Source organism: Biomphalaria glabrata, chromosome 6 (assembly GCF_947242115.1).
Source record: "Biomphalaria glabrata chromosome 6, xgBioGlab47.1, whole genome shotgun sequence".
Taxonomy (NCBI): Eukaryota; Metazoa; Mollusca; class Gastropoda; family Planorbidae; genus Biomphalaria; species Biomphalaria glabrata.
Window position 1 is genome coordinate 38,198,419 of NC_074716.1, and position 24,717 is coordinate 38,223,135.

The following is a 24,717-nucleotide window of genomic DNA, read 5'->3' on the forward strand; positions in this document are numbered from 1 at the left end:
TGATTCTCTATACAATTCTAATGACAAATATAGTTGTTTTTTTTTTATTTGGAATGTTAAATAATTGAATGACACAAACTTGATTCGTAAATGAAACTGTCACAATGAATTGCATCAATAGCCTTACCCTATCAAAATACATTCAAGAACTACACCCACACTGAGAATGACGAAGATATATAGGCGTGGGGGCTGAGCGAAAACAGCGCTTGGTTTCCGAACCGGGGTCCCGGGTTCGAATCCTGGTGGACTGGATCTTTGGGCGCCTCTCAGTCCACCCAGTTCTAATGGGTACCTAACACTAGTTGGTGAAAGTTAAGGCGGTTGGTCTTTGTGCTGGCCACATGACACCCTCGTATACCGTTGACCACAGATACAGATGACCTTTACATTATCTGCCCTATAGATCACAAGGTCTGAAAAGGGAACTTTTTAATACGATTGACTCCCTCACTTTTTGTCTCCCCTTAAATATAGTACTCCCGATTCAAGTTTAGACAATTTGTGAGCAACGAAGAAAATAAGTCAAATAAGGTTCTCAGCCTGGCCGCATGATGATCACAGACCGTAGTTTGAGCCTCTCTGGTGTACTAAATCACAGACTAAAATAAAAAAGAATAATAAACAAAAAAAAAAAACGCTGCATGGAAATCTCAATATACAAATTTAATACATAAGAACTTCAACTTTATAGCCGACTAATTAAACAAAATAAATGTAAAAAAAAATAAGCCACTCATTACTTTAATTCAGGTCTATTTAAGATTTTTTTTTTACTCTTTTTTTTTCTCTTGTCACTTGTCACACGTAAACGTGCGTGTGTGTGTTTGTATGTACAATATAGGTGTGAGTGCCTTATCTCGTGTGTGGTGGCAGGGATGTGACTTGTGAAAACAAAATTGTTTTCGTAATCCTGAAACTCAATACCGGGGTGAAATGGGGTCAGAAAAGGTTACTCGTAAGTTTAGTTTGTCGGCTTGACCTTTGTCCAGGACAAGAAACAGGATGTTGTTGGATCTGGTCAATGAGGGGGCAAGGGAGGATGTGGGCGTGTTTGTGGAGGGAGTTATAAGAATGATAACGCTGTTTACGTGTTCTGCTTGATAAATATGTAACTGGGTTGAACGTGAAAAGAAAAAAAAAAGGCGAGCAATACAAACTCAGTAGTGGCCCCCCCTCCCCCTCAATCCGCCAGTCATTAGTAGTACCCACACATGCACTGTCGTAAACAAAGAAGTTGCAACAACGCAAACACACACACACAAAGGTACTGTACATTTTTTAAACACTGGTAGTGGGCTGCGTGTATGTGTGTGTGTTTTATACAATCACTGTCTGTCTCTGAGGCATTTTACGTCTCGAGAGATGATCTTTTCCCTTTGCAACTTCTTGTGTGACTAAAGAGGCCAATCCTTGATACACAGCTGCGGCCACAGGTTGGGTATATGTAATCACCTGGCGCCGTTGTACTTTCACCCTTCTTTCTACTACTGTTGTGTGTGGCATCTGCAATCCGGGACCATTCCGTGTTCGCTCGCTCATCCAATGCCACTGTTTCCCAGCTATTAAAGTCGATTTTGAAGAGCTTCATGTCGCGTTTCCATACATCAGTAGATCTTAGAAGTGGACGACCAGCGGCTCTCCTGCCTTCTGTTAGATGACCACACAGAATGCCTTGTCACTGTATCTGTGATTATATTAGACATACAAAAGTATAGTATAGTCTGTCTCCATCAAAACTGAGACAAGAGCTGTGTGGCCGAATAACCACGGAGAGAGGGGGTGGGGGAGAATGTGGAAAACAAGAGAGATATAAATAGACAGGGGGGAGAGAGGGTTACACTTAAAGTAAAAATATAACATGTAAAAGGAGAAAACGTTTCTGAGATTAAAACAAAACAATTAAAACTTCATTTCGTCGTTACAAGTTTTACCACAGGCAAAACAAAGTCGAGAATTTTCATCAAAGTTTCAAACATTCATTAGGAACATTTATTAGGAACATTCATTAGGAACATTCATTAGGAACATTCATTAGGAACATTCATTAGGAACATTCATTTTTTTTTTTAAATCTCAGATTTCTTTTAGATTTGAAATTGCTTTTTTTTTTTCATTTAGAAACACAATTGGAATTTTTTTTTCCCGTTGTGTATTTGCGTACGTCTGTTTAAAATGAAGTTTTCAATCTCTACCTTCCAATTCCTTTTTTTTTAATTATTCAACCCATATCACGGACCACCACAATAAAGTCAAATTAAAACAGAACAGTCTCCCAATAAAGTCAAATTAAAACAGAACAGTCTCCCAATAAAGTCAAATTAAAACAGAACAGTCTCCCAATAAAGTCAAATTAAAACAGAACAGTCTCCCAATAAAGTCAAATTAAAACAGAACAGTCTCCCAATAAAGTCAAATTAAAACAGAACTGTTTCCCAATAAAGACAAATTAAAACAGAAGTCTCCCAATAAAGTCAAATTAAAACAGAACAGTCTCCCAATAAAGTCAAATTAAAACAGAACAGCCTCAAGAAAATGGCCTATAATAGCTCAAGTGTTGTTGTTGCTATGAACGCATACAGATGTCTTGTTGTTGCTATGAACGCATACAGATGTTGTCTTGTTGTTGCTATGAACGCATACAGATGTTGTCTTGTTGTTGCTATGAACGCATACAGATGTTGTCTTGTTGTTGCTATGAACGCATACAGATGTTGTCTTGTTGTTGCTATGAACGCATACAGATGTTGTCTTGTTGTTGCTATGAACGCATACAGATGTTGTCTTGTTGTTGCTATGAACGCATACAGATGTTGTCTTGTTGTTGCTATGAACGCATACAGATGTTGTCTTGTTGTTGCTATGAACGCATACAGATGTTGTCTTGTTGTTGCTATGAACGCATACAGATGTTGTCTTGTTGTTCATTGAAACATCTCACTTTTGTTTTACTTATCAAATGTTTGTATATTCAGTCTTCATAGTCAGACATTTGTCTGGGTAATTGATGGGGCTCCATTTCACATGGAGACCCGCGCCACGGAGGAGTTTATTATTACTGTTTGACCTGATATGGCAGTCGCTTGACGATTTCTAAGCTAATAAATTAAGTGCCAACACCCCCCCTCCCTTCACATCTCCTGTCATAGGTCTAATAGTGTGAGAAGGTGGGGGGGGGGGCTCATCCAGTGAATACTATCCTAACCTTTCCCGCCCTGGAACCTACCAAACTTATGATTACAGGTTTGACGGTGGCTGTAATAACGGCTCTCTTCCGTTCAACTCGAACAACGTCGACAGGTGCGGCCTCAAAGAAGACGTGCGATTGGTCGACGCGGCGTACTGACACGAGTTTCTCACGCTTTTTTTTTAGAAGAGGGGGTACCCTTTCCCATACACACCCCTCTCCTACGTACGGACATTTACCCCCCCCCCCCCCCGCCTCCAATGTTTGGACCCTTCTCCCTTCACACTGGTAGTATTTAGAGAAGAGCCCAAAGTGAAAGGAGGAGACTCTTCTGCTTCAAACACAGTTGAAAGAATGTTAGGGAGATATACAAATACTTATACGTTGTTCTTTCTTTACGCATATCATTCTCTTTCTCTCTCCCCACTCTCTCTCTCCCCCTTCTCTCACTCCCCCCCTCTCTCTCACTCTCTGTCTCTCTCTTTCTCTCCCTCTCTCTCTCTCTCTTTCTCTCTCTCTCTCTCTCTTTCTCTCTCTCTCTAAGTGTAATGGTTTTTTTAATGTAGATACAAGACAAAGCTTGCGTAATCTTGTGAGTCAAGCTCTAAGTCTCTGACAGTTGGTCCTATCAAGAAAGACTTGAACAGAAAGTGTAAACAAGGTTTAGAAGCCTCGAAGCGGGATTATTGTTGTCAAATATACTCAGTTAGATGGAACCATTGTCAGCTGGCCCGTGAAAAGGACAAATCATGAACTGACTTTACATCTGTGCGTTAAGACCTTCCAGGTGGAGGAGAATAAAAGACCACTAGTTAGACTTTCTTGTGTTCAGTATCAACGTCTCGCATACCCCCTCCAGCCCACCACCAGGGTGTACAAGACGGTGACTGTTGTAGTTCGGCAGGTAAATAAACAATGTCACGGGTGTCTTTTTTTCCCCTAACAGACACTGACCAACTGGACAAGATTTACTGACCGAAAGGAAGCAACGTTTTGACCCGGATGTGCACATGAAGGGTTTGAATCGTTTTCCTTCGAAAAAAAAAAAAGATTGGGAGAGAGACGGAGTTGTCCTGGTCATGTGCCATGTAGGAAGGCCAAGGTCCAAACGCGCTATTTGTCTGCACATTGACTTCAGCTATCGTGAGTTTTGAAGTAATTTATTTGTCACTGATATGGCATCGCTTCCGACAACAAAGATAATTCCAAAAGGGAGATGAAGGGTTCAAAGGAAGAGACTATTAATAGAACCATATTAGTCATTGGATACAATTCTCAACAACTGGACACGAATACTAGAGATAGGAAGAGAATAGAATACTAGAAAGAGTTGAAGGCGCAGTGGTTAAGCGTTTGATTCCCAGCCTGGGGTTCTGGGTTCGAATCTCGGTGAAGACTTGTATTTCGGGATTTTTAGTGCGAAAATGAATCCCCCCTCCCCCAAGCTCTAATGGTTACCTGACTTTAGTTGGAGAAAGTAAAGGTCGTTGTGCTGGCCACATGACACCCTGCTCTTTAACCGTTGACCAAAGAAAGAAAGGGCCTTAACATCATGTATCCTACATCGCAAGGTCCTGAAAGAGAAACTTTACTTTAGCCAGCATAGAAAGGCGTGTGACAACAACTAGTGCAGGTCACTCAGGAAGTAGGGCAGACAGGAAGAATAGGCAACGAAACAAGAAACAACAAAATTAAAGAAACGGGAACGACAATAAATACTAAATATATCTACGACTATTCATTAATTAATAAAAATTTTAATCATATTTTTTTTTAATCCTTCAGTTTTTATCATTACATAAAACTCTCCCTTCTTCTTCTTCTAGCCAGCTTTATTTTGCTGCTGAGCTGCCAGCTCTTTTGCAGACTGTGCCAAGGAAAAAAAGTGTGCTGTTTTCTTCAGTTGTTCAGCACTGCCGTACAGGGTGCTAAGACTCTCCCTTAAACGATCACTTATTGACTGCGTTAATTAACATTGGACTTTTGACCAAATTGAAAAGTCCAAATCAATGTACCATCTGAAAGTCTAATTCACGTTTGTCGCTACTTCGTCAGAGTGTATCTGGACCAACAATCAACTATCAGTGATAACAAACTGTTTGAATGTGCATCAGAGTATTGGTGACGTCACTTAGGTAGGAACAGTTTGTTAAAGGTATCAATGGGTTTGTTAAGGGTATGAACAGTTTGTTTAAGGTAAGAACAGTTTGTTAAAGGTATGAACAGTTTGTTAAAGGTATGAACAGTTTGTTAAAGGTAAGAACAGTCTGTTAAAGGTAAGAACAGTCTGTTAAAGGTAAGAACAGTTTTTAAAGGTATGAATGAGTTTGTTAAAGGTATCAACAGGTTAAAGGTAACAACAGTTTCTCCCCTTGACACTGTGAGCGATCTGTTCACATTAGACCTAACGTGTGCAATACAAACAGGAAATCAAGTTTCTAAAATGACAACATTTGTTTGGTTTACGCTACACACGCTAACCTTATTTCAAAACGAAATGTCTTTTTTTTTAAATTTTGACTCCTAAAGAATGTCAACATTTATATTCTCCGTCTATTGGAAGGGCATAGCATTCCCTTATATTGTAAACCTAGACTAATATCTCCTTATCTGATACATGAAAAGGGAGCTAATTTCTTTACAGACTTCAAGCAGAGAAACAAAATCTTAGTTGTTAGGGAACAACAACAACTACAACCAAGGCGAGAAGTGGCGGGGAGAGGTCGGAATCTCGTCCCCCCCCCCCTTCTCATTCATACGACAGCCGAGGATTCCATGAAATGTAGAGCGTTACGGAACTCCAGTGGTAAAAAGTGTTTTTTTTTCTTTGCTGTACAAACTAATACAAACATGTTCCCGTATAGATAGACAAACACCTTCTACTAGCAAACAAACAAGAGGAACTGAAGTGAAGGGGAGATAGGAGATAGGAGATAGTTCAAACATTTGGTGATCGCTTAATTAGTCTCTTGTACTCGCCCAGGCAGAGGCAACCATTTCCTCACCCATCCCAACATTCAATGACCTCGTTTTTGTCTCACGTTCCCACCCCGTCAATACCCGCCCCGCGGTTTATCAACGACCTGGATAGAACACCTGTGGAAGGGGTGTGTCACACAAATAATATCATCTAAATTTAGTTGGCAGGACCTGTAGAGCAAACATACTAGACAAACTTTGACGGTCTATCTACGTCACCGGCCCAACAATTTCAGTTTGAAATACATACTTAAAATACTAGTACATATATAGTGTAGTGCTTTCTAAAATGTAGGGGTCACTGCTGTTGAAACTTTGGGGGCCGTGTCTTAAACACACTTTTGTAATTATAACTGTTAAACTCCAACTGCGTATATCTAAATGTCTCATTGGAGATCTTGACAAAATTTTTTTTTTTTTTTTTGGATATTGGTTCTATTTTATTATAATTTTATAAACATAAACATCAACAATATTTGTAAGCACTTGCAGATAACCAAATGTATCGCAGTAATGATAATATGAACTGAATCATTGACACGTAGTCTACAGAAAAAGATAGGATTAACTAGTACATTTCTGATAGTCACAAACACCTAGTCTATCTCGGAGAAAACACTAGGAATTGGTATATGTATTGTATTTATCAAACATAAAGCACTTTTCTGGAGCAGACACTTGTGTCTGTCAAGTTTGTCTTGTTCTTTGATATCATGGAAAATAAACATAAAATTTACATATTTCATTGTCTTCTTTATTGTGTTTCAAACTAAAGACACAGTTTCTTGTGGTTTTCGCATAGAAAATACTAGCCGGACATTACCCGCGGCCTGCGGGCCTTAGTTTGTGTCTTACTAATCTAGTGAATTGGATTTATATCTATGTCAAACTTAGCTAATGTTCTTTTTCAAGTTTTTCTCTTTCGCCACGAAAATCAAAGTTGTTTTGTGAAAATGGGTTTACATCCATATCAAATATAAAATACAATTGAAACGGATTTACCCGATTTGTTAATAGCGAACAGAGATAAATTTAGCTTTAAAATGAAAGCAGCGCGAGATGAATGGGATATAAAGTACAATCAAAACGGGTTTACCCGATTTGTGAATTAAAGGGGATTATAAAGTACGTCAGGACGTCTAAATTCGCAGATATAAGGGTCGAATAAATGTAAAAATGATTTTGAAACACAAATTTGAAGGTTAATTTATTAAATAATGAAATCAATAGACTAAATTTGTATTTTCATGTGTCAAAGTAAAAAACTATCTGTGCAAAGTGTAGTTTTAAAAATTAGATCTAGATCTAGATCCTTTTGATCTTAACATAGTAAACATGGCATAGATCCATGAAATAACAATAGGCCTACTTTTATAGAGTTTGGCGACTTTTTTTTTTTTTTTTTTTTTTTTAGGGTCTTAAGTTTGTTTTACGTTACGGTTCCAGTCAGTACCCAAGGAACATTTCTGCCAAGTTTTATCAAGATTGGTCAAACTGTTTTGATTTCTATGCGGAACATACATACACACATGCATTATACATACATACATACGCCTTACTTTCTACTTTATAGTATAGATGTCCGCATAAGTATGACAGTAAAATGTATTTTATTTTAATGCAAAGGGAGACTATTCGTTCAATTTAAATCTTTTTGATATGTTTTTATGGACTCTATATGTGTCTGATATCATTAGTTAGATTGTTTTGTCGTCAGCGTGTGTTATTAATATTTAAAACAAGGTGACAAAGACAGTTTATGTGGAAACACAAACACAAACTCAAAATCGGCCCCCGAAGTGTTCCACACAAGCAGGTAAAAAGGCAGGTTTCAATATTTTCAGAAAGAACATCAGAATGAAATTCTAACAAAGACAAAAGACAGAAGAATGGAGAAAGAAAGTTGACAGATCTGGTGTGGTGCCCCAGCGGTCCAGCAGACCAAAGGATAGGTGAAAGTGAATGTGAAATTAGATGTGAACCTGGCCTAACTGTTTTCTTAAAATGAATATCTAATTGCTCTAATTATTTTGTAAAGGGTCAATCTCTTATTTAAAGCCTCAAGATAAAAAATCCTTTAGTTACGTGTACTTTAGAGGTTGTAGTGCACTGCAGTTCACGCGATAATATGAAAAATTACTTATTGTTTGTTGTTTTAAATTATGTCCAACTTATATGCATACTAAATAGATTTTTTCTCTTAAAGTAAACATTTTTTGTGTAATTGTAGAAATTAGTATGACAGAACTTACTTAACTTAGCAATACAAATGTAAAAAAAAAAAAATTTTGACAAAAAATCTAAAATCGTTTGCGTAAATGAATCAGCCAGGAAAACCAACGACTAAGCAGTCACTGATTACCATACATGGCTAGATTGACACATGACATGCGTTGGACGTAATTGTCATCTCTAACATTTGTAATCTATAAGATAAAATATTATATTAACATCCCTTTTTCTTTAAAGAAAAGCTTTTCGGGGGATATATTCAAAACAAGATTACAAAGAGAGTTTGTGTTATCAAACTCAGAGGCGGCCCCGTCAGAGTCGGATCCCTGTCGGATTCACCTATTCGCAAGAATAGTCAAGACGTGATTTAATTTTGATGTTCAAAAGTAATAATGTTTCAAAGATTCATTTGCCGTTGTAAAAAAATGTTGTTTATTTTATGTTTTACATGTTTCGGATGTTCTTCTAAGTTGAAAATAATTAACTTCTCGCTGGACGACGGAGGATGGTAGCGAGCAGTGTATGAACCCTGCCTGGTCGTGATATTTGTGTGCTAGACAGTCGTTCCGATTTATCGATGGTCTCTGGTTCAAACCCTGCCCATTCCCATCCCCCGTCGTCCTTCGGGAGGTTTTGACTAGGAAGTAAAGTATCTTCAACTCTGAAGGAACATCCGAAACATGTAAAACAAACAAACAAACAACCCCGGACCGTCGAGATAATCAGTTCAGCACGCTTACCGCACGACCAGGCATTGCTCTTAACTTAGGTAATAACAAACTGGTTACAAACTAATAGCCTGACGATTTTAGATAATCTTTCAGCATTGATTTGTAGGGATGTAGATCTACATAAACTAAACTTCTGATTTAGCACTCTTAAGATATATATATATATATATATATATATATATATATATATATATATATATATATATATATATATATATATATATATATATATATATATATATATATCGTAGATCTAATTTCTAAATTTTGAATAATTTGGATGTAATTTAGATAAGATTTACGTAAAATAAAAAAAAGCCTAGATAATCTATCAATACACTGAATGCAACGTTAAATTTAAAAAGAGATTAGTTTTAGTATATTATAAAATTGCAAAATAGATCTAGACATATGGAGATCAAAATCTCTTATCTTGTACACTTTAAGTCTAGATTTAGATCTAGAAATTGAAATTCTAGATCTTGATCTAGTCTATATAATTCTTAACTAGACCTAGAAATTTTAGATCTAGAATCTACAATGATTTTAATTAGAATATAAATCTAGATTTATTGTAAAAAAAATTATAGATTTAGTGTTAAAAATCTAGATTAAGTGTAAAAAAAATTTAGATCTAGTGTAAAAAATCTAGAGTAAAAAAATTCTTAACGTCACACGGCCTAGTTAGACTAAAATGTGTTTTTTTCTATACGAGAACGTTGGCGAGCTTTAAAAAACATTAGTGAACCGATTTCTTATTAACATTTCATTTAAAGAATTTATTCCATATGGCGACAAAGGAAAAAAAAATCCTTTACGTCACACGGCCTAGTTAGACTAAAAATGTCTTTATTAACACGAGAGAGATAGCTAACGAGGGTACATAGATATGGAGGAAACTGAGTTCTTAAAGTATTTCATTTAAAGATGTGTGACCTATATATATATATATATATATATATATATATATATATATATATATATATATATATATATATATATATATATATATTGTGCATTTCTCTGTCAGTTTGTCTGTCCGTCATGTTTAAATCGAAAAAAAAAGACTAAAAGCTATTGAAATCTGGTTAACCTTATACTATATATATATATATATATATATATATATATATATATATATATATATATATATATATATATATATAATAATAATAATAATAATAATAATAATAATAATAATTTTTTTTATCCGTATTGTTATGGCTCTTCCGCGGTGTCAAATCCAATCAATGAAATAAGCAGGAGGTAACCTTCAAACTAATTCAGGAACACCGGCGAAATGCCAAAACAATCAATATAAGTAGTCGACACTAGTATTAAACAATCAATATAAGTAGTCGACACTAGTATAAAACAATCAATATAAGTAGTCGACACTAGTATTAAACAATCAATATAAGTAGTCGACGCTAGTATAAAACAGTAATAAACACTTTAATACTTAAGAAGGGATCCGTCCAATGTCTTTCAGTAAAGCCATATATCTATTACTTGTTATTCCTACTGTTCTACACAAAGCGTCTTGTTTGTAGCGTAACTTACAGCGTTCTTGTTTTTAGCTATCTGTCACGTCACTTGTCACTAAGTAAAACTTTCCCCTTATTCCCGAAACAAATACTAAATCTTAATCATGTCATAACAATATATATATATATATATAGAGAGAGAGAGAGAGAGAGAGCGAGAAAGAGAGAGACAGAGAGACAGAGAGAGAGAAAGAGAGAGAGAGAGAGAGAAATAGAGAGAATCTCAGATAAATAAAATACCGTTAATTGAATTTTTGGGATGATCAAGTATAAAAATTATATCTACCATAGCCTTATGGGGAGATGTTCATACCATACTTTGGTGTTAGGAAGTTGTTTTCCTTAAAAATCCGGAACACAATATTAAGATAAAGGTAGATTTTGTAACGTTTAAGCAAGAAAATTAAATTTAGTGTAAGATAGAAGTGCGATTTTAAATAAATAGAGTTAAAATGTTTTTCATAAAAAATCCGGAACAGCAAATTTTTGTAAATGAGAAGAAGATTATTTGTTATATTTATTAGACAGTAATTTCAAACAGTTATTTGGCGTTTGTGGATTTTTCTAATAAAATTCGGAACAATTTTGGCGACGATTATTAATGTTATGTAGGTCAATTTCTTTTTCAAAACTAAATCCGGAACATTCTTTACCGATTAAAAACTTTTTTCTATGTTTCAGCAAGAAAATTAAATGTAAACTAAGTCTAACAAACCTAATATCGGCTTTCCCCTTACGGGGTCCACTAAAAGTGATTTTCATTAATCGTCTCTAGTAAATTACTTTCTTATTTTAAAATCCTGAACAACCTATTGTCGATACTTTTGAAAAAAAAAGTCATTTGACATACATTTGTTTTAAGTTGAAAATACGGAACGATTTGATATCGATAATTAAACTATAGTGACGTATTGTCCGAGAATATAAGTGTAATATTAGTCAATTATGCGATTTCAAACAATCATTTCACATAATTTATTTTTTATATAACAATTTGAGGAACAACTTTATAGTTAATGAAATATAAGCCTGTATGGAGATTTTCATCTAGCTTTTATATTCTATTTACATCAAAAAACCGGAACAACTAATGATTGATCAAGTGGTTTGCAACCTTTAAGCATGGAAATTAAATATATTATAAATTAGAAGAGCAAACAGACATTCGTTGACATTGATTTGTTTTCACAAAACCATCCGGAACAATCTATTATAGATAGTTTAAACTATAGAGATATTTCTTAAGGAACATTAAAGGTTAAATCAGATTTTCAATTGCTTTTAGTGTTGTTGTTTTTTTTAATCTAAACGTGACGGACAGACCGACCAACAGACAAAATGCACAAAAATAAGAGGCTTTTATCCTGATGGGGCACAAAACAAAAAATAAATAAAATCGGTTTATTTAAAAAAATTTAAGGAATTAGTTTAGCACCGTATCATGTTGCGACGTTACGCTACTGCACGAAAGTCGCTGCATAAAAAATCCATTTAAAAAAAAATGTGCGTGATATTATTATTAGCCTTTATAAACAAACATAAATGTTTTCTTTTAATTTTAGCAGCTAGTTGACCAGAAAAAACACCTTTAACCATTATTTATATTTGTTGTAAACATTTCTTGTACATTTTATAAATATATTTGACTTAGTGATACTGAAAATATATAGAATGTGTCCATCTTTGTTAGCATATTGTAACATTGACTCCCTTACATTTACGTAATTGTTTTAGAATTGGTGTATTTTTATGAAAAAATCGCATGCATAATTAATTTTATAAATGAAACAGTTTCCTTTTAGAAAACCAAAAGTAGCCGTTGCACCTAAACTTTTCCAGCCGCATCGCATGGTGAAATAATATTTTTCATATCTCTTCTAGTTTTCGAGATCTGAGTGTGACAGACGGTCAGACGGACATTTTGCACAAACCTAATAGTGGCTTTTCTCCTTACTGGGGCTGCTAAAAATTAATAACAAACTAACTTCCTCCTTGCAGTGGCGTTGCAAGGGATTTAGGGACCAGGGGGGCTTGGCCTCTTTAGGGTCCCTACATTTTGACATTCGACATCATGACATGAGATAATGTACTTAACAAATATATATGTCTAATGTGTGGAATACATTCAACTTGGTCACTAATTTACATAACAACATGAATAGCAAGATAACATGGCAGTGGCTTAATATTTAATGTAAAACAATTTTTGGATACACATTTGGGGGACAAGTGGTGGCCCGGCTGGGGATTTGCAAATTTTAACCCCCCCTCCCCCCCCCCAGCTACGCCACTGCCTCCTTGTAAAGACAATGCTCTACGTAGTAATCAAGACAAAAGACTCAGTAAATGTGCAATCAACAAAGTATGCCAGCGTTTCTCAAACTGTGGGGTATTACAACAAAATACAAATTAAAATAAACAAACTTTGAAATAAATCTAGATCTGTCCCATTTGCTGATAAAATTCAATATATTATGCATTATTTTTTAACCACAAATACAAATCTTAAGCATCATATGAAATCAAAATTTCAAGATGAAAAATTCAGTCCAAGGTGAATAGTTGCAAGTGATGAAAGTTGAACGATTTGAGAACAAATTGTCATGTGTCTCAGAGTTAGGCAACACACAAGTCTATAGTTAAACCATGGTTAAACATCTTTGCAAACAATGCAGGCAAAAAAAAAAAACTGATGATAAAAATAGATTTTGGATTTCATCAAAAAAGGAAATGTGTGCGTATCTTGTGCAGTAGAGATTTTCAAGTTGGACAAACAAAATGTCAAGGCCGCTAAGTCGATCTTCGAAACCAATGTTCTTTATTACCGCTAGTTAGTTGCCCATTGGTTTTAAAGAAGTTGTGAGACCTAGAGTGTGAAAGTAAAATATGCATCAAATATTAAAATTATTTTGTATACAAATTGAAGAATTAATGAATTTGCAGTGCTAAAAAGTGCCCAGAACTCCCATCCAATGTTCTAAAACAGCACGTCCTTTAGTTTGGACACCGGAGACACCAAGAAAGCTTGCTATTGAAAGTTCTCCGCCCTGTAGGAAAATGTCCAATGGAAACAAGTAATAATCTCTGTTTTGTCAAAAAGTTCTTGACATTGTTTAGTTGACAGGGAAACTCTCCACTGACTTGAGGCTCCACTGACTTGAGGCTCCACTGACTTGAGGCTCCACTGACTTGAGGCTCCACTGACTTGAGGCTCCACTGACTTGAGGCTCCACTACTTACTCAAGGATTATTTCCTATTAGAGTTGTCACCCCTAAAGACAGTTACGTTTCTCAATTGAAGATCTATTGTTCACAGAACGAGAATCACTGGGCTGTTGAACAAAAAGTTGACAGTGTGGTGTCCTAGTTTTAAGCAGACGACTTCCTAATGTCTATATTACATGTCCTGCATTGTAGACCATTTAATCAATGTTTGTCTTGTCAATGTTTAACATTTATTTGATTTTGCACAAGTGTAATTCATTGAAGAAAAAAAAATAAACAATTTCTATTTAAAGTGATTGTCTCTCGCTCTCTTGAACTATATGCCCATTTTTAGCGGCCCCCGAAAGGGGAAAAGACGCTATTAGTTTTGTGCGAAATGTCTGTCCGTCTGTCCCGTTTAGATCTCTAATTTTTAAAATTAATTATGCAAGCAGTTTTTTGTAAGAAAAAGCTAATTAGTATGCATTATATGTTAGACCTAATTTATGACGAATAGTAATCTTATAACTATCATTTTCGTGAACTTTTTCTATGTAGCGGAGATTAATTTTTTTTTTTTTTTTTTTTTTTGAGGATTCGAATATGAGATTGAGCCTTTTCAAAACAATTAACTTATTTAGTTCGAACCGAGTGTCCCGGGTTCGAATCCTGGTGAAGACTGGGATTTTCAACTTCTGAGTCTACCCAGCTCTAATGGGTACCTGACATTAGTTGGGGAAAAGCAAAGGCGGTTGGTCGTTGTGCTGGCTACATGACACCCTCGTTAACCGTAGGCCAAAAAAACAGATGCACTTTACATCATCTGCCCTATAGACCACAAACTAGTTAGGCCAGGTTCACATCTAACTTTACATTCACTTTCACTTATCCTTTGATCTGCGGGACGGTTGGGGCACTACACAAGATCTGTTAACCTTCTTTCTCCATTCTTATCTCTCATTTGTCTTTGATATAATTTCATTCGGATTTTCTTTCTGAAAATATTAAAGCCTACCTGGTCGTGCGGTTTGCCCGCTGGACTGTCATTTGGACTTATCGACGATCGAAGGTTCAAACCGCCTGCTCCCATCCCCCGTCGTCCTGCGGGAGGTTTGGACTAGGAAGTAAACTATCTTCAACTCTGAAGGATTATCCGAATTATGTAAAACATTTTACTTCGGGGGCCGATTTTGAGTTTGTGTTTCCACACAAACTGTCTTTTGTAACCTTGTTTTTTTTTTAAATCTTAAATAAAAAATCTAATTTCTATGAGCAATTTTTTAAACGTACTACTTCTTTACACAATACCCTCGTCCCCCCTTTTTTTTTGGGTGGGGGGGGGGTGTGTTGCTCTTCACCTTCTGTGTGTGTGTGTGTATTCCCTGTCCACCTTACACCCCTCTCACGGCCACTAACACCTGTTTGGATCTACCTGTCTGTCCTTGCCTGCCCCTGCTCTCATGGTGGCGGTGGTTTCTTTGTGATGTCTGCACGTCCTAGCCAGCGGTCAGAGCGCGAGCTCACAAGGTCACCGTGGACGACAAAGGTGAGGGAAGAAAGAAGAAAATGGAAAGACTGGTCAGTTTTCATCCTTTAGAACCTTTTTTTTTTTTTTTTTTTTACAAAAGCGAGTTTTTATTCTCCAATGATCTCTGCCTCCACCCTTTCCGGAGTCATTTGGACCAGAAAGTGGCGCCCAAATGAATTGCACACTTTACATTTCCTTGTTTGTTTTCTGTGAATATTGACAGGAAGTTTAAAAACAAAGGAAGTGGATTATTTATATTCTTCCCCGTCTCTCTGTCTCTTAATGTATCCATCTATCTGTATAGATTTTAGACAAACTTGTTCTTTCTATAGTTTCTCTTAGATACCCCCCCCCCCTCTCTCTTTCCTCTCTCTCCTTCTCTTTCCATTCAGATATTTAGAAATAAAAAAAGGCTTGTTTTTTTATTCGTTGTTTTCTTGCCCTAATAGAAACAGAATTAAATATTGGTAGATTGTTGCGTATTGCTATACTGTCAAGTGTATAATGAAGTCAAGTGTTTAATGCAGTCAAGTGTTTAATGCAGTCAAGTGTTTAATATAGTTAAGTGTTTAATGCAGTCAAGTATGACTCAGCTTCTATTTAATGAAGGAATTTAAAACAATCGATGAAGATAATGATGATAATAACAATAATAATGATAATATCTTTATTATCTTTGATGACATTTGTCTTACAACTGTGCCAGCACACATAAAATACACAACATTCTAACAAGAGCTATAGCCAAACGTTCTGAGCCACAGTTTCAATCCAGCATGTGAAGTTTACATCCGGAAGTTGGACTGTATTCAATGTTTACATCCTGTGTGGTATTGATTGTCTGTGATGGTCAACTCAAGAAATAAAACAATAAAAATGTTTTTTTGATATTATCAATAAAAACAAATAAAGATTTCAAAATAAATAATAAGGTGTGTTGTGTTTTACTTTGACTATAAAAGTAGTAACATAAAGCGAGCGTTTAGATTTATTTAATCACTTTATAGATCTATCTGTCAATATTGCAACCAAATAGCTAGAAACACACACACACATACAGACACACACATTTACAACCTTTTAAATTTCGGTTAAATGCGGGGCTAAAACTGTCATGATGGCAAAAAGCGCGCCAAATAGCTCACCAGACAGAGTTCCCACGACCCCCTCACGTGCAAACAGGTTGTAATTTGACACGAAGGTGAGTGCCGTCCGGTCGTGCATTCCTGAACACAATAACTCAGCGAATCTCTTAAGAGTCAGATTTCATGTTTTTTTGTTTCCCGCCAACTCACTCACGTCTGCACTTTCCCGCTCCACTCCTTCTTTATTGTCAAGGTCGTGTCAAACGTCGTGAGAAAGTCTCCTTTTGAAAAAAAAAACTGCTCACCTTTTCACGTGACAAGCGCGCGCGCACAAGCAGACATTCCAACAGTGTTGTCGTCCATTGAGAACACGTTTTAAAATGGGGAGGGGAGTATTTAAAATTTGGCGCCCTGGACTCGCCAGACGTTTCTGTCAATCAGATTCATGACGTCACTGACATAATTCAAACTGACCTAAATTAATGGCACTTTCAGTGCAACACTTTTTTTATATTCTCCTCCCCCCCCCCTCCCCTTTTTATCGTCTTCCTACTCGTCATCCTATGACGTCATTGAGTTAGTTAGCAGAGTGAGTTAGTTAGCAGAGTGAGTTCTTAGATCATTGAAGTGTTCTATCTCTCGCTCTATCAATCAGACATGTTTGTCCCATTCTGTCAACTCTCTCTCTACACACACACACCAATCACACACACGCATGCGTATCTCGGTGTCCCATTCCTCAGGTGCCACTAAACACCTGCTGGCTCACACTAAGGGCACCTCAAGCTCACGGCCTTCCTCTCCCCCCCCCCACCTGGCCTCTCTTCCAAAACGAGGGTGACACGCAGGTAAACTATCCTCCTTTCATCAGTCTAATCACGCGCACCTGTTGAAGGTAGCAATTCAAATCTGGAGGGAGGGGGAAGGGGTTCCACACTAGATAGAGGGAGAGGTTGGTTTGGGAGGGGGAGCAGACACTGTGACTGTGAGGAAAAAAATGGCGGAAAGGTGAGAGCGATGGATCATTCAAACCTCATACAAGAACTCACATGCGCGCGGACATTTTCCTTGTTTCTGAATGACTTTAGAGCGTGAGAATTCCCGCCATTTTGTTTTTAAATTTTTGAATAAGTCAACAGGTTGGCCGCCCTTTGAATAAGCCCGGGCTGGTTTATAATGAGGACTGTACTCATTCTAATTCATCGTGCATGTATTAAGGTTTGTTTAGAAGAGTTTAAAGGTCGGTAACTTAAGATAGCAACAGACGATTCACTTCCTTTTCTCTGACTAGTGCACTGAATCAAGAGGGATTGATAAGATGACCGTATCAAATAGTTGGTTCAAATATTGGAGTGGAAAGCGGTGCGTGACTTCAGTAAAACAATTTGTTAGAAGTGATTATAAGCTCTTACTTGCGTCAATGACGCGGAAAACAAACACTGGTTCCACACCTGACCAGAGTATTCCATTAACCAGATGACTTCCAGGTGGTGTGGTAGGCGTTTCCAGCTTTCATCACAATAGTCCCGAGTTTGAACCTGCTAAGACGTCATCATCTAAAGGAAGATTAAAAACAAACGAACATAAACTTTCATTTTAGATTTAACATCTTCACTAACCCTAACATCTTCACTAACCCTAACATCTTCACTAATCCTAACATCTTCACTAATCCTAACATCTTCACTAACCCTAACATCTTCACTAAACCTAACATCTTCACTAATCCTAACATCTTCACTAACCAATAAGTCTGAATATAGTTTCGTCCTCCTCAGGAACCCAACAGAAAAAGATTCTTTTTTCTTCCATAACATTCTAAAGGCATTTTTTAAAAATGCCCCTATTAAAAAAATGTGTGTTATATTTAGGTCTTTATTAGAGAGCTCTCTTGATTCCAAATACAGGGGCGTGATCGGTGGCTACAGACTGGTTCTACAATTCTCTTTTTTTTTTGTTCCTTACAAGATTTGACTAGGAAGTGAATAGTACACACAAATATGCAAATAGTACACAAATACAACACAAAAACACCACAAATAGTAAACAAATACACAAATACAACACAAACAGTACACAAATACAACACAAACAGTACACAAATACAACACAAACAGTACACAAATACAACACAAACGGTACACAAATACAGCACAAAAAACAACACAAATAGTAAACAAATACACAAATACAACACAAACAGTACACAAATACAACACAAACAGTACACAAATACAACACAGATAGTACATAACTATTGGAACTCTCTCTGAACCAATAGAATGTGAGTGTTATGTCATCAAGATGTAATTTAGTTCAAGACGTGTACCAAACTGAAGCAAGCGAAAGGCATGTGTCTGGTTGGGTCTGTTTGACTGATGATTAGATCTTAAGGGCTATAAATCATAAGAACAAGTAAAAGATCTTAGAGGTAAATTTGAAAGATAAACAAAACTAGCACTGAAAGAAACTGGAATTGAAAAGTTTCTTTTGAAGACACATCTGATAGACTGTTTTGATGGAAGACACATCTGATAGACTGTTTTGATGGAAGACACATCTGATAGACTGTTTTGATGGAAGACACATCTGATAGACTGTTTTGATGGAAGACACATCTGATAGACTGTTTTGATGGAAGACACGTCTGATAGACTGTTTTGATGGAAGACACATCTGATAGACTGTTTTGATGGAAGACACATCTGATAGACTGTTTTGATGGAAGACACATCTGATAGACTGTTTTGATGGAAGACACATCTGATATACTGTTTTGATTCAAGACGAATCTGATATACTGTTTTGATTCAAGACGAATCTGATAGACTGTTTTGATTCAAGACAAACTTCACAAGAAGTTGTTCAGTACGAATGATTTAATGATGCCAAGTCTTGCTGTAAACTAGTAAAAAACCTTACTCTAGATGTGTATCCGTGTAACACTATGGATAGACTTAATTGTATCCTGACAATGTCCAACGGAAATTACTGAAGTCACTTACTATATCTACCCTTTACCCCATGACTATTGTCTATTGTTAATGTTTAAAGAGCGAATGAGAAATGGCGGTGGGGGGATACTAGACCAGAAAAATGGGAGGAGGAAGGGGAATGTAGCACGCGTAGTCAGTGCCCTTACTTCCCCTCAGGTTGGAGGCCGGGGGGGGGGGCTTTTGTCCTCTTTTACCTCAAACTTATACAGCACCCCCACCCCTGCCGTCTCCATGTCATACATACCATTTGGGGTTGAACAAAGAGACTAGTTTGGAAACATTGGCGCCTTCGTACCATGGAGAGAGAGAGAGACAGACAGACAGAGAGGGAGAGAGAGAGGAGATGAAGACGACAAGAAAAAAAAAAAAAAGACACATAATCTTGCGCGTGCTACAGGTTGCCAAAACAAAAAAAAACTTTTCTTTCACCATTCCGCCAGAAAAAAAACCCTGAAGAACCTTGATAGACAGGAACGTGTGGACAGCGCAGGTGGGAGACACCAGGGGGAGGGGGGACCTTTGTTTGCACCTCTTGCCATGTCACGATGGGGTCATCTATTGTTGCCGTGTCCCAAGTCCAGAGCCTACCCCATCCTTCCTTCTCTTGGCCACCACAGCAACAACGTGAAGGGGAGAGAGAGGGACCAGACACTGAAAACTAAATAGGAGAGGGGTGGGGGTGGACGAAGAGGTCATTTGAAGCCATCTGTTGATTTCTTCCGTTTGATTGACTGAAAAAGAAAAGAGGACAAGACTGAAGTCAGCTGACCGCAAGATTGACCTCTGTACACTGTCTTCTCAACACCCGTCATACATCCTGTTCAATTGAACATAACCATCCTCAATAGGAACTTGACAAATAGACATAGATATATATGAAACAGTAACAAACATGATAAGTTTATTGGGAGAAAGAAAGGAAAGTTGCTGCAGAGTCTACAGAGCTCTACCACTGGAAGGAGGGCAATAAACTTGTTCTTTGTCTTAAAAGACGATAATGTCAGTGTTTACGTTACTACGAAGACCCTACGTTCGCTTGACCACATTAAAACAAGAATTGTTTGGGCTGCGAGCCCTTCGTCAACAATAGCCAGACACACACACAGACACACACACATCACAATGTACCTGTATGGGCTCTCATATCAGTTCCTTCTTTTTGTTGATATCAAAGCCCTGGCTACTTGCTTTAGTTGAAGTTGATTTAGAGGTCAACATAACACATTTTTATGTCACTAAGGTTAACATTGAATATATATATATATATAAATATATATGAGAAAGAGAGAGATAACCAACAGTAGCGCCTTGACTAAGAGTCCCACTATGACAGCAGTCAAAGCTCGTGCATGTGTTTGATCTTATTTCATTTCATCTTCAAAGTTTTCTTTTATATCTTCAATAAACTTTTTTGTGTGTGTTCTTCTTCTTTGATTCTTGACTTGAGTGTTCTTCTTCTTAATGACATATGGACCCCGTGAAACCAGAACATTTCTCTTTGGGCTTTCTGCTTAGCATAGCGTTTTGTGGAAACTTCAAACACAGTTATACCAGTCTAGTCGGAACCCGGCTTAGACAATATTCTCAGACACAAGTCTTAGACAATATTCTCAGACACAAGTCTTAGACAATATTCTCAGACGTGTCTGTAAGTCTTGAACAATATTCTCAGACGTGAAGTCTTGGACAATATTCTCAGACGTGTCTGTAAGTCTTGAACAATATTCTCAGACGTGAAGTCTTGGACAATATTCTCAGACGTGTCTGTAAGTCTTGAACAATATTCTCAGACGTGAAGTCTTGGACAATATTCTCAGACGTGTCTGTAAGTCTTGAACAATATTCTCAGACGTGTCTGTAAGTCTTGAACAATATTCTCAGACGTGAAGTCTTGGACAATATTCTCAGACGTGTCTGTAAGTCTTGAACAATATTCTCAGACGTGAAGTTTTGGACAATATTCTCAGACGTGTCTGTAAGTCTTGAACAATATTCTCAGACGTGAAGTTTTGGACAATATTCTCAGACGTGTCTGTAAGTCTTGAACAATATTCTCAGACGTGAAGTTTTGGACAATATTCTCAGACGTGAAGTTTTGGAAAGTATTCTCAAAAGTGACATTTTGGAAAGTATTCTCAGACATGAAGTTTTGGACAGTGTTCTCAGACTTGAAGTTTTGGAAAGTATTCTCAGACGTGAAGTTTATGACAATGTTCTCAGACTTCAAGTTTTGGAAAGTATTCTCAGATCGAAATGTGGTGGCAACGAAATGGAAAGAAAATCGAGAAAAAATCGAATAGAGAAAATGCATGGGAATTTTGAAATAAACAGACAAATAAACAGACAAATAAACAGACAAATAAACAGACAAATAAACAGACAAATAAACAGACAAATAAACAGACAAATAAACAGACAAATAAACAGACAAATAAACAGACAAATAAACAGACAAATAAACAGACAAATAAACAGACAAATAAACAGACAAATAAACAATGCTGAGGAGGTAATTACAAAAGATGGTTGCTGCCAACAAGAGAATACAATGACTTGGTGCTCCAAGTATAAATTGTGTATACATTGTGTATACATTGTGTATAAATTGTGTATAAATTGTGTATAAATTGTGTATTAAAAAGTAAAAAGTGCATTTTATCATAGCTGGCTAAAAAATAACAAAAATCAATAGAGGATTTCCTGATAGGGCGATAAGAAATGACTTCAAATCAACACCGATGTAGCTCAAGGACCTGGTATTGGTTGGGTCCTCGACTGTTTCTAGTTTACATAAAGGATCTATGTAACTGAATTAGTACAGAATAAACAAGTTTTTTCAGACTACTTCAGATGATTGCACTGTATCTGATTTAAGACTTAGACATTTCCGCTCCTTCTTTCATTTCTTCCAATTGATCTGTAGAAGTGAACGTAGATTATACATACACACACACATTCATAGGTCTTCCTTCCACCTAAGAAAATGTTAATTATTATAAGTAAGCTGAGCGGTAAAGCGCTTGGCTTCCGAACCGGGTGTCCCGGGTTCGAATCATGGTAAAGACTGAGATTTTAATTTCGGGATCATTAGGCACCCTTGAGTCCAGCCAAATCTTATGTGTATCTGAAATTAGTTGGGGAACAGTAAAGGCGACTGGTCGTTGTGCTGGCTACATGACACCCTCGTTAACCGTGGACCACAGAAACAGATGACCTTTACATCATCTGCCCCATTGACCGCAAGGTCTGAAAGATGAACTTTAATTTTTTTTAAAAATAAAATAAAAATAAAACAGATAAAAATTACTTATTTATGGGCTTTTGAAACTGAGGATATGAACCTCTCAAGCCCTCACTCACTGTGTCATTCACATGAAAGATTGATAATGAGAATGATTACCAATTTCTGAGTTGTATTATTTAAACAATTATAAACAATTTAGGATAAAAAAATAAAAAAAGAGAAGAGGATGCTGATCATTGTGACGAGATGTTAATTAGTTAATATTTGGCTTGTTTATTTATGTCTAGGGGAAATTTTATTAATTTTATCCCGCTCACATATAAGATTTTGTACAGGCACACCGCAACTAACAGTAAGAACAGACCAATATTATACGTTTAAAAATAAAATAATTTAATAAATGAAAGTTTACAGGAAATAAATGATTAAATAAAATTATAATTAAGAAAATAAAAGAAGTAAAGATGCTAATATCTAAAATAACTGTTCATCATGGATTGCTAATTATTGAGTGATTGGAGGAGAAGAATGTTCCTATGTCTGCTACTTATTTTTCTTAGCTGCTAGCTCCTGGGTCGTCTTCTGGCGGTCGTAGGACTGGCCCTCAGAAGGATGAGTCATCCGGCTCTGTCTTAGGACGTCGGCTCGGGATATCCCTATGCTGTAGGCAAACTGGCTCTATAGGCGAGGCCGCTGCCTGTTTAGCAATAGAGATGGTTGGTGCTGCAAACTAAGTTGTAGTGGGACGATCTCTCAGCTGTGATCTCTAGCTCGTAGAGAGCCGTGCTAACTCAACACCAGTTTATCTTCTGCTGCGAAGGGTGCTCTAGTCTGTCGGCATTAGGCAATAACCATTGGGCAGTGGACAGTTTGGGCCGGGTACTGGGCAGATGATACTGGGCAGTATAGGGCACTGTGGACACTGGGCAATATGTTAGGGCCAAGGACAGTAGGCAATGCCTTCTTGCTAACAGGTATGTAATTGGGGGGGGGTGTATCTGGTGTGGTCTGCCTCGGTTACAGCTTTCTATGGAGATCTGGTAGTTGTAGCAATCGTGTGTAGTAACCTGGGGTAGCAATCAGGGGTAGCAATCAGGGGTAGCAACCAGGGGTAGCAACCAGGCCGTTTGTCCCTAATGAAATCTCACAACTAAACTTCCTAACAGAGGAGACTGTATGAATCCTAGCGGGCCTAATTTGGAATGCTTTGGTCTCTCTATATATATAGATGGGACTTTTCGTTTAACGGGTGGGGAAGAAAGCTAGCTGATTTTCTCACATGTATCGATGTACCGGAGATGTCAGGCGTCAGGTCAGATTTATGGTCAATATTCGTTGCCTACCGTGAGAGTAAAGTCTTAAGCGAATATGTATCTGTCCAGCCCGAGTGCAATGCTATTCTTAGAGCGATGTGTATCCTGCGGGGGGGGGGGGGTAGGTGTGAGAAGTTATTAGGGCGCGGCGTGTAGCGCGGGTGCAGCGACTTCATAGTGTCACCTGTCCAGCGGTCAATAATTAAAAGTTAGCCCTAGAGAAGCTAGTTAATGTTTTATGTCGAGATTCGTCCCGTGAGAAACGTGCGAGGGGGGATAAATCCTACAAGAAATTAGTTATGGGTGGACAAGAAAATAATTGTTTAAGTTAAAAATTAAAGTTTCTCACGGTTTGCTGGGAAAAACTAAAATGAACTTATGTATGCAAGTTTCGTATCGTCACATACCCACCCACTTAAAAAGTATTCGCAGAATACTATTAGTACTTGCATATAAGTTTCATTTGAGCTTTGTCGTTGTCCAGTCTAATTGTCCTAAGGGAAAAAAAAAATGAATCTGAATTCGAGGACCGGTTCGTAAGGGAGATTGGGCCTCTAGGTATCCGTTTTAAGTCTAATTTCGATCCCACCGTGGACTGTTGTGTTTGGGTGGAGAATAACGTGACCTGTGGTTGAGGTCAGGTTTGTTTTGGTACCTGTGCGTCCTACCTG

At 37.1% G+C, this 24,717-nt stretch overlaps 2 long non-coding RNA genes across 4 annotated transcripts in view; both read right to left on the reverse strand.

Moving 5' to 3' along the window:
• Positions 1 to 710: 710 nt before the first annotated feature.
• On the reverse strand, positions 711 to 10,691 carry LOC129926971 (uncharacterized). The gene is made up of 3 exons (XR_008778679.1): positions 10,592 to 10,691; positions 4,646 to 4,761; positions 711 to 1,687 (listed from the first exon to the last, which is right to left on the reverse strand). It is a non-coding gene; the product is annotated as an uncharacterized LOC129926971 (long non-coding RNA).
• A 5,361-nt stretch (positions 10,692 to 16,052) lies between these two features.
• The window catches only part of LOC106060122 (uncharacterized), a 35,455-nt gene continuing 26,790 nt past the window's right edge, over positions 16,053 to 24,717 (reverse strand). For all 3 annotated transcript variants that reach the window (XR_008778529.1, XR_008778527.1, XR_008778528.1), the window contains 2 exons: positions 17,906 to 18,049; positions 16,053 to 16,262 (listed from right to left, as the gene is read on the reverse strand). This is a non-coding gene — a long non-coding RNA (uncharacterized LOC106060122). The remainder of the gene's footprint in view (positions 16,263 to 17,905; positions 18,050 to 24,717) is intronic.